This window comes from Chenopodium album, chromosome 13, assembly GCF_948465745.1.
Source record: "Chenopodium album chromosome 13, dcCheAlbu1.1, whole genome shotgun sequence".
Classification (NCBI taxonomy): domain Eukaryota; kingdom Viridiplantae; phylum Streptophyta; class Magnoliopsida; order Caryophyllales; family Amaranthaceae; genus Chenopodium; species Chenopodium album.
The window spans coordinates 19,891,473-19,900,008 of NC_137846.1; the positions used below are offsets into that span (position 1 = coordinate 19,891,473).

The window sequence follows — 8,536 nt, forward strand, 5'->3', positions numbered from 1 at the left end:
GATTTTAAATGCCATGAATTGTTCACTTGATGCAGAACCTAGTGGTAAGGAGATCAATGAAGCGCTTTTTCAGATGCATCCTAATAAAGCCCTTGGTACGGATGGTATGCATGCCTTATTTTTTCAGAAATTTTGGCATATTATTGGTTCTGATATTATTCTGTTAGTGAAAAATTGGTGGAGCGGTTTAATTGATATTACCGAGATCAATAAAACCTATATTGTGTTGATTCCGAAATGTAATGAGCCAAAGAATATGAAAGAGTTTAGTCCAATTAGTTATTGTAACGTGGTTTATAAAATAATATCCAAGACCCTAGCAAATAAGCTGAAACCTTTTCTCAATGATATTATTTCTATAAACCAAAGTGCTTTTATTCCAGGTCGTTTGATTACTGATAATGCTTTTGTAGATTTTGAGATTTTTCATTCGATGAAGCGTCACGGGGAAGGAATGAATGGTTCCGTAGCTCTGAAATTGGACATGAGTAAGGCATATGATAGAGTGGATGGTGTTTTCTTGAAAGGGTGATGCTAAAAATGGGGTTTTGTCATGGGTGGATTCGGAGAGTCATGGATTGTATTTCTAGTGTATCTTTTTCTATTAAGGTGAATGGTGATATTTCAGGATAGGTTATCCCTTCTCGGGGTCTCCGACAAGGCGATCCTATTTCCACTGACCTGTTCCTGTTGTGTGCGGATGCTTTTTCTACTCTAATAGCTAAAGCTGCTTATGATAAGGAATTGAGCGGTGCAAAAATTTGCAACTCTGCACCTAGAGTTTCTCACTTGTTTTTTGCCGACGACAGTATTTTATTATTTGCACGTGCTACTCTGCAGGAATGTTTGAAAATTGTTAAGATTATCAATATCTACGAAAGAGCATTGAGTCAGAAAGTCAATCTGGCGAAGACAGAAGTAGCTTTTAGCAAGTGTGTGTCTATTGAGAGAAGGGCGACTATTGTGGAGACTCTTGGAGTAAGGGAGGTAGAGAAACATGAAAAATATTTAGGTTTGCCGACGATCATTGGTAAATCTAAAAATGCCATTTTTACCTTTTTGAAAGAGAGAATTTTGAAGAAATTAAATGGGTAGAAGGAGAGACTTCTTTCTAGACCGGGGAAAGAAGTGTTAATCAAAGCAGTTGCTCAAGCCATTCCAACATATATTATGAGTATTTTCAAGATTCTTGAGGGTTTAATTGATGAGATTCACTCTTTGCTTAGCCGATTTAGGTGGGGTTCGAGGGAGGATTCAAGGAAGTTGCATTGGCAGAGTTGGGATAAGCTATGTGTGCCCAAGAAGAAGGGTGGTTTAGGGTTCCGTGACCTCAAGTGCTTCAATCAGGCGCTTTTAGCTAAACAAGTGTGGAGGCTTCATGAGAACAAGACTACTTTGCTGCACAAAATCCTTAAGTCCAAGTACTTTAAGAATTTGACGGTGTTAGATGCAAACCGTAGCTATGATCCTAGCTATTCATAGAGAAGTATGTGGGGTGCTAAAGGTCTTTTGAGGGATGGGTTATGCTAGAGAGTGGGTGATGGTCGTAACATCAAAGTATGGAAAGATCTTGGATAATGAAGGAGGGTAAGATTCTGGTACTTGTTATGCCAAGTTCTGGTGAGGAAGATATGTTAGTGCGTGATCTGATGCTAGTAGGGGGGAGGGAGTGGGATATGGAGAAGATTGAACGATTGTCCCCTGCTGATGTGCGTTCTATTATCCTAGTTCTCCCTTTCTCGAACAGGGCTCGTAATGATGTGCTCTTTTGGAGCTGAGATGTTCGAAGGAGGGTCTATACACTGTCAGAACTGGGTGTTGGCTTGTGAAAATGAGCGGGGATGAGCAACAAGAGCAGATTGATAATTATGAGGTTTGGCGCACCATATGGGATGTTCGAGGTCCTCCAAAGCTACAACATTTTATATGGAATGCGGTGAAAGGGAACTTAACAATGAAGGATAGATTGATGCACAGACATATTTTGCAAGATGCTTCGTGCCACATTTGTGGTGATGACAGGGAAACCATCATACACTCAGTGTTAGAGTGTACTGCTGCTAAGGGAATTTGGGGTCCTAGTGAGTTTTAAGACTGCTTAGTTGGGGCACTAAGGTCTTCTTTTGCGGACCTTTGGATGTGGATGGTTCACAAGCATAAAGCTGAGGTTATGAGGTCAATGGTTACGCTGATGTGGGTAGCTTGGAGGTGTAGGAATCTTGTCGTTTTTTTAGAATGATCAGCCAAATTCTGTCATGCTAGTTGCAAGGTTTTTGGGGTTGGTGCACGAGTATAATGTGTATGAAAAAAAAGTTTTCATGCCAGCCCATACGAGGTATGGGATCAGCAGCAATAGCAGGTGGGTGAAGCCCTCCCAAGGGTGTATTAAAATAAACACTGATGCACATGTACTCGAGGTTGGTTTGGGTGGATTGGGGGTGGTGCTGCGGGATGAACAGGGGTCTATTGTTGCTGCTGCAACTAGGAAGTTCCATATAACTTCCCCTGAGGTAGCTGTGGCTTTGGCAGTTCGGTTTGGGCTGCAAGTTGCGAGGAGACTAGGATACTCTCATATATGGATTGAGTCGGATGCGGTTAATTTTGTTCAAGCTGTGAACAAAGAGGGGAGTGGCTTGGCTCCTATCCATGCTGTGAACAAGGAGGGGAGTGGCTTGGCTCCTATCCATGTTGTCTTTGATGATATTAGGAAAGATAGTTTGCTCTTTGATGTATGTACTTTCTCACATGTTAAATGTTCATGTAATTCGGTAGCACATCTCATCGCTAGATGGACACGGGGTACAATGTAGATGTATGTCTTAATTCCTTTCCACAAAGTATTGTTACTTTGGCGGATTTGGATCTAATTTAATAAAATGAGCTCTATCTTCACTTTCAAAAAAAATGAAGATATTGCTAAGCTCCTATGATAACTGGTTATGGAAATTTCAGGGCATCACCAACATTGTCACCCCTTCTTAAACCCCACTTCATCTTCTTTCTTTCTCTCTCCTAAACTTCACACCAATTTCCCTCCTTTCTTCCTTAATTCTTTCAACTTCAAATTTCATTGTTCACAAAACAATACAATCCAACTAGAAACCCAGAAATCCCAACCTCTTAACACGTACAAAAAGAAAAGGAAGCCAAAACCAAGCTTTTCTGATCAAATTCATGATAAATGTTCTGTTAAACCCGTTTCTCATACCTAGAAATTTCCATGGCAGATTCAGAAACAACAAGATAAAGAAGATGGGGAAGAGGAAGAAGAAGAACACCTACCTTCAATTTCATCGTTAGAATTTGTGGGAAATCATAAGGAGGTAGAATTAATTTCTAGGGTTGTTGAAACTCCTAATTTTGATGTTAATTTGAATAATAGAAGCTAATTTGAAGAACTCACTTCTGATTTTAGTAGAAAATTTGATAAAAAGTTGAGTAATAAAGTTAGTAATCATGTTAATATTGAATTGGGTAATGTTTCGATTTCATCTTCAATTGTCGAGAAAAAGGAATTGATAAAATCTTAATTAATTAGTGGGAATTTAGTGAATAAATTAGCTCCTGAGAAAGTGGTTGAATTCAAGGAAAATGTTGGGAAAAATGCTGCAACTGTTAGGTTGTAGAAAGATAGTAGTAGTAAAGTAACATTGTCTAGAAGCAACTATGTTGATGTTAATGGTGGCGATTTTCGAAAAGTTAAGGCTGTAAGTGAGAATGATGTTAAAGAGAAAATGTTAGATAGGTTGCCATGGGTACCCGACCCTGAGAAAGCTGATGAAGATAGGCGGTCGAAGAGTAAGACCTGGTTAGTTGAGAAATCGATTCCGGAATATGAACTTAATGTTGGAGGGTTTAGAGTATTTAATTGATTGTTATTCATGTTATGTTAAGTTTAAGTCATTTGGTTAACGTGTCATGACTTAGACAACATATGATTAAGGTAGTGGTGTTTAACTAATCAAGAGAAAGGAAGATAGTGGTTGATTCGTCACTAATTATGTTGCAACCGCTACATAAGGATTTGATATCTCTTGTATTAGTGTGGCAATTACGTTACTTAATGCATAGTAGCTTATGTTTCAATTGATGACTAATGCATTGTTTAATGCATGTCTTAATACATTGTTTAAGACATGTATTAATGCATTGTTTTAGTTTAATATCTATTGATAACATTTGGAAGTCAATGCATTGTTACTTTATGTATGTCTTAATCACTAGTGGAAAAATTGTCATTCGTAACAGGCTATTTGTAACGGACAAAGCTATGCCCGTTACAATAAACATATTCGTAATGGTTAAAATAATAGTCCGTTATAAATACATATTATTCGTAACGGGCACCATGTTGCCCGTTACGAAAACTATGTTATTTGCAACGGGCAAGATAGTGCCCGTTACGAATATGTATTTATTTGTAATGGACAAGATAGTGTTCGTTACAAATGTTTGAATTTCGTCCAGCGAGTGAGAAAAATCCCATTCTTATAACTAGGGTTTCACACTTTCACTCTCTTCAAGCCGTCATACACTCAAACCGACCCCTCTTTCCTCTCTCTCCTCTCTTATTTCACTCAATCTCTCTCTTCGCACCCACTCAATCTATCTCTTCTCCACATTTGCGGTTTCCTCCGCCGTAAATTCCACCTTCGACAACCTCAATCTCCGCCGTACATCGCCACTTATTCTGCCTCTCTCACTCTACCGGAAAATCCCTAGCGCTAAACTTCGGCGTCTTCTTCAAGCTAAACGTGTTCCTATTAATGCCCGCATGAATATCTTTGACGATCTCCGCTCTAATGGGTATGTATAAATTGTGAAAATCTCCCATTTTGTTTGTACTTCAATTTTAGGGGAAATTCAATAATTTTGGTGGTTTTTTTAGGTATTATACGACAAGATTGTATATAGGAACTCCACCGCAAAAATTTGCTTTGATTGTAGATACGGGAAGTATGTTATTTATGTTCCTTGTTTGATTGTGATCAATGTGAAAATCATCACGTATTTTACTTTTTTTTTAAAATTTAATTTTATGTTTATTTTTTATTTTTTTTATTATGATTAATTCATGAATGTGAGTGATTTGGTTGGGAGGAACTTAGTAGAATTTGGATTAACTTTGTTAGTGATGGTTGGTGGATCTGAAAAGGATAGATTGATAATGTATAAATTAATCTGGTGCAGTGTTTTACAAGCAATACTTTGAATTTGCTCGCGAAGATTCGGTAGATCGAAGCTGTAACTACGTTTTCTGAGCTTGAATCTCTCATGGAGAAGATTGCCAAGAAAATTCACCACCATGATTCTTCTTCTTCCAATTCCGATGACGGTAAATCCAAAATTTTTCGTCTTTTTGGTAGAGATGAGATTGTTCATAAGGCCCTTGGTGGTGGTAACCGTATGTTTCTTCAAATTTCGATTTTTGCATTTTGTTTTATTGAAATGTTGTTTGTATCTTCTGATTTTTCTTGTTTTCCGTACAATTTGTGAGAATTGATGATTGTTTTTAGCTTGATTATAGTTGATTAATGGAGATCGGGAGTGATTTTGATTGTAATTGTGGTTTTTATTGAATGATTTGTTTGTATGATTGTTTAGACTGAAGTTTGGGATTTGATCATATTTGATTGATTAATGTTGGTGTCACCGAAGGATAATTGTGACGTAGATCTAAGTCGGGCTGTTGGGTAGAATCTGTTTTGTCAGTATGAAATTCACCTGTGTTTTTTAATTGCATTTGCTTTCGAATTTCTGACTTCTTATTAATTTGGGTATATTTTCGTTAATTACTATTGCTTGTTTTTATAGATTAATTTTTCTTGGTTTTCTATTTTTCTTAGTTCATCTAAAATGAATAAAGGCATGGTAATCTTTCTGGGTCTTTTTGTTTAGTGTTTCATTTCCTCTTTCTCTTGTAATATGAGCTTGAAAGCTTAATTTTTAACCTAATCTAAGTGATGTATTAATCAAGTGCAATGTATTAGCAAAAACATCAATAGATACAAAATGGTAAAGCCATTATAGGCTTAGGGTAAGTCCATCAGCTATTTTGTGCACTTGTGTATGATATGAGTTGTGTAAGCCTATTGTGATTACACTTGGTCTACTTGACTTAAGTTTGAGCCTTTTAGTCACCTTGGTTGAAGTAAAATGCCTGGTGCCCATATATTTGTTGCATGAGTTTACAGATTTTCTAGTTGATTTCTTTAAAAGGGTGAAGAGATAAACTCATCTCATAATAGTCAAGGGCTATGTATTTTGAAGAGAAGTATAACTCATAATAAAAATTACTTTTTATTTGAAAAGAATTACTATGCTTGTTTCTTGTGAATTGAACTTTAAAATCATGATAGATTTAATTTTATCATAAGATTCTCTTTGCAGATTGCTTGTGATTTTGATGACCAAATTCAATTAATTCCCAAAACGCCTGTGCTATGTTCTCCCAAATCCCAATCCATTGAGGCGCTGTCAAAGGAAGAGATATGATGTAATATTATTATTCATAGCATAATGTTCCTCACAAGCACATAGGTAAGCTTGTTGATTTAATTTTTTTGAGTTTTTAGATATGATAAAATATTCTTTCTATTTTTTTTTTTTTTTTTTGGTTGTGAAGTTTTAATGTTCTGTAGTTAAAATTCTGGCCTTTCATGTATGTATTAATTGGTGCTATATGAAATTTTGTTTGAGATTAAGCTGCAAACTCAATATGAGTAATTGATTCTCTCACGAATTGTGTAGAGATGATTGAATGGAACTAGAAAAAAAAAAGGTGGCATAACTAACTTGTAGATTTGTAATGGTCTACATGAAATTGGACCAATCCTCTTGAGCACAAGATTTTCTATGTATGACCCATTTATCTACATATTTTTTACTGTGCTAGAAATTATCACTCTGTGCTTGAAGCCTTGCACTAGTTTTAATCTCAGGAAAATAAAGCTAATATAGACTAGTAGCTTACATTTTCTTCAATTTTAATCAATGTCAAGTATAGAGATTCTTCTATAAGTATATCTACTTAGTTGTCCTTCTCTGCGTGAAAGTGAGTTCATATCTAGCTGCTTATGCTCTGCTATTTTCAACAGATAACTGGGAGCAAACATGTTATATTGCACTATAGCCAATGGCATTAGAGTGGAGTTAGCTTGCCATTAAATATCTAGTGCCCTAGATTGCTGAAATAGTACACTATTTGTTTAATTGATGCAAGTTATTTTTGTGAAGGGGATTTCATGGGCGGAATTTTGGTTGGTGATACAAGTAGTAATTATTACGGTATAGATTATACTCGTTCTTCAATCTTAATCCCAATTATTATTATGGCTTTTCTACTAGAATATTATAATTCTTTTTTAACTATTTGATTGATTGATTTAAGGTAGTTATTCGATTAATTTTATTTATTCTTGATCTCAAATTGCAAGAACCAAAACGCTAGAATTCTAATGAAGCCTTGGAATTAGAGATCAAAGTTGCAGCAACTCGGAAAAATGGTGGAAGATGTAAATGATTCAACATTAATTTAGTGGAAAATAGATTAAATCTCTTATTACCATTGAGATTTGTTGTGGCTCTATTTTTTTTTACTGTAGTTATAACTTATTAGCTGATAATAAATGTAAGATTTTGGCCTTTTGCTGGTTGTATAATGTGTATCAAGTATATTTTTTACTCAAATAATTTTACTGTGCAAGCCAGCTGATCCAGCACATGTTGTGCTAGATTTTTTTTTTATTTTTTTTATTTAGGGAGCACATTATTTGTAACGGGCATATATCTTGCCCATTACGAATAACGAGGGTATTTGTAACGGGCATTTGAAATGTCCGTTACAAATAACGGGGTTATTTTTAACGGGTATTTGTTTTGCCCGTTACAAATAACTCGTTATTTGTAGCGGGCATTTATTGTGCCCGTTACGAATAACTACCTATTTGTAACGGGCAAGTGCCCTTTACAAATAACATTTTTATCCGAAACGGCTGTATATGTGACAGTCACTGCCCGTTACAAAAGGTCTATTTTTGCCCGTTACGAATAGGCTTTTTTTCACTAGTGAATGCATTGTTTAATGTATGTCTTAATACATTGTTTAATGCATAACTTTATGCATTGCTACGTTTGAAAAATGTAGTGACATACTACTATCTTTTATATATGAGAAACTTCTCATATGATGAATGGAGGTTGAGAGATGAAATATAATTTCTATCTTATCAATTTGGCATAGAGAAAAATTATCAGTTGTTCATTTTCACAAAATCACAAACACTTTTATACATTGAATTACAATAATCCTACAAGTTATTGTAATTGTTCTTCGTTGTATATCCTGAGTAATTTGCGTGATACCCGGTTGTAGTATAGGGTCGGAATTATACTTTTAGGAAAGTGATGCCTCGAAGGTTTTTTCAATAATTTCATTTCTATTTCTTTGTGATCCTTGTTTACTAGAAAATCCCTAACAATCCAAAAGTATAATCTCAACAAAAATGGCAAATGTGAAGGAAATGATGACCTATTT

At 35.6% G+C, this 8,536-nt stretch overlaps 1 long non-coding RNA gene across 3 annotated transcripts; it reads left to right on the forward strand.

Annotated features, from left to right (window-relative positions):
- Positions 1-4,536: 4,536 nt before the first annotated feature.
- Positions 4,537-7,844, forward strand: LOC145576473 (uncharacterized). 3 transcript variants are annotated; one of them, XR_014098399.1, is made up of 4 exons: positions 4,537-4,806; positions 5,191-5,404; positions 6,391-6,540; positions 7,098-7,844. It is a non-coding gene; the product is annotated as an uncharacterized LOC145576473 (long non-coding RNA). The 3 variants fall into 3 exon arrangements; XR_014098398.1 differs by having other exon boundaries at positions 5,191-5,335; XR_014098400.1 differs by having other exon boundaries at positions 5,191-5,335; positions 7,237-7,844.
- The last annotated feature ends 692 nt before the right edge of the window (positions 7,845-8,536 follow it).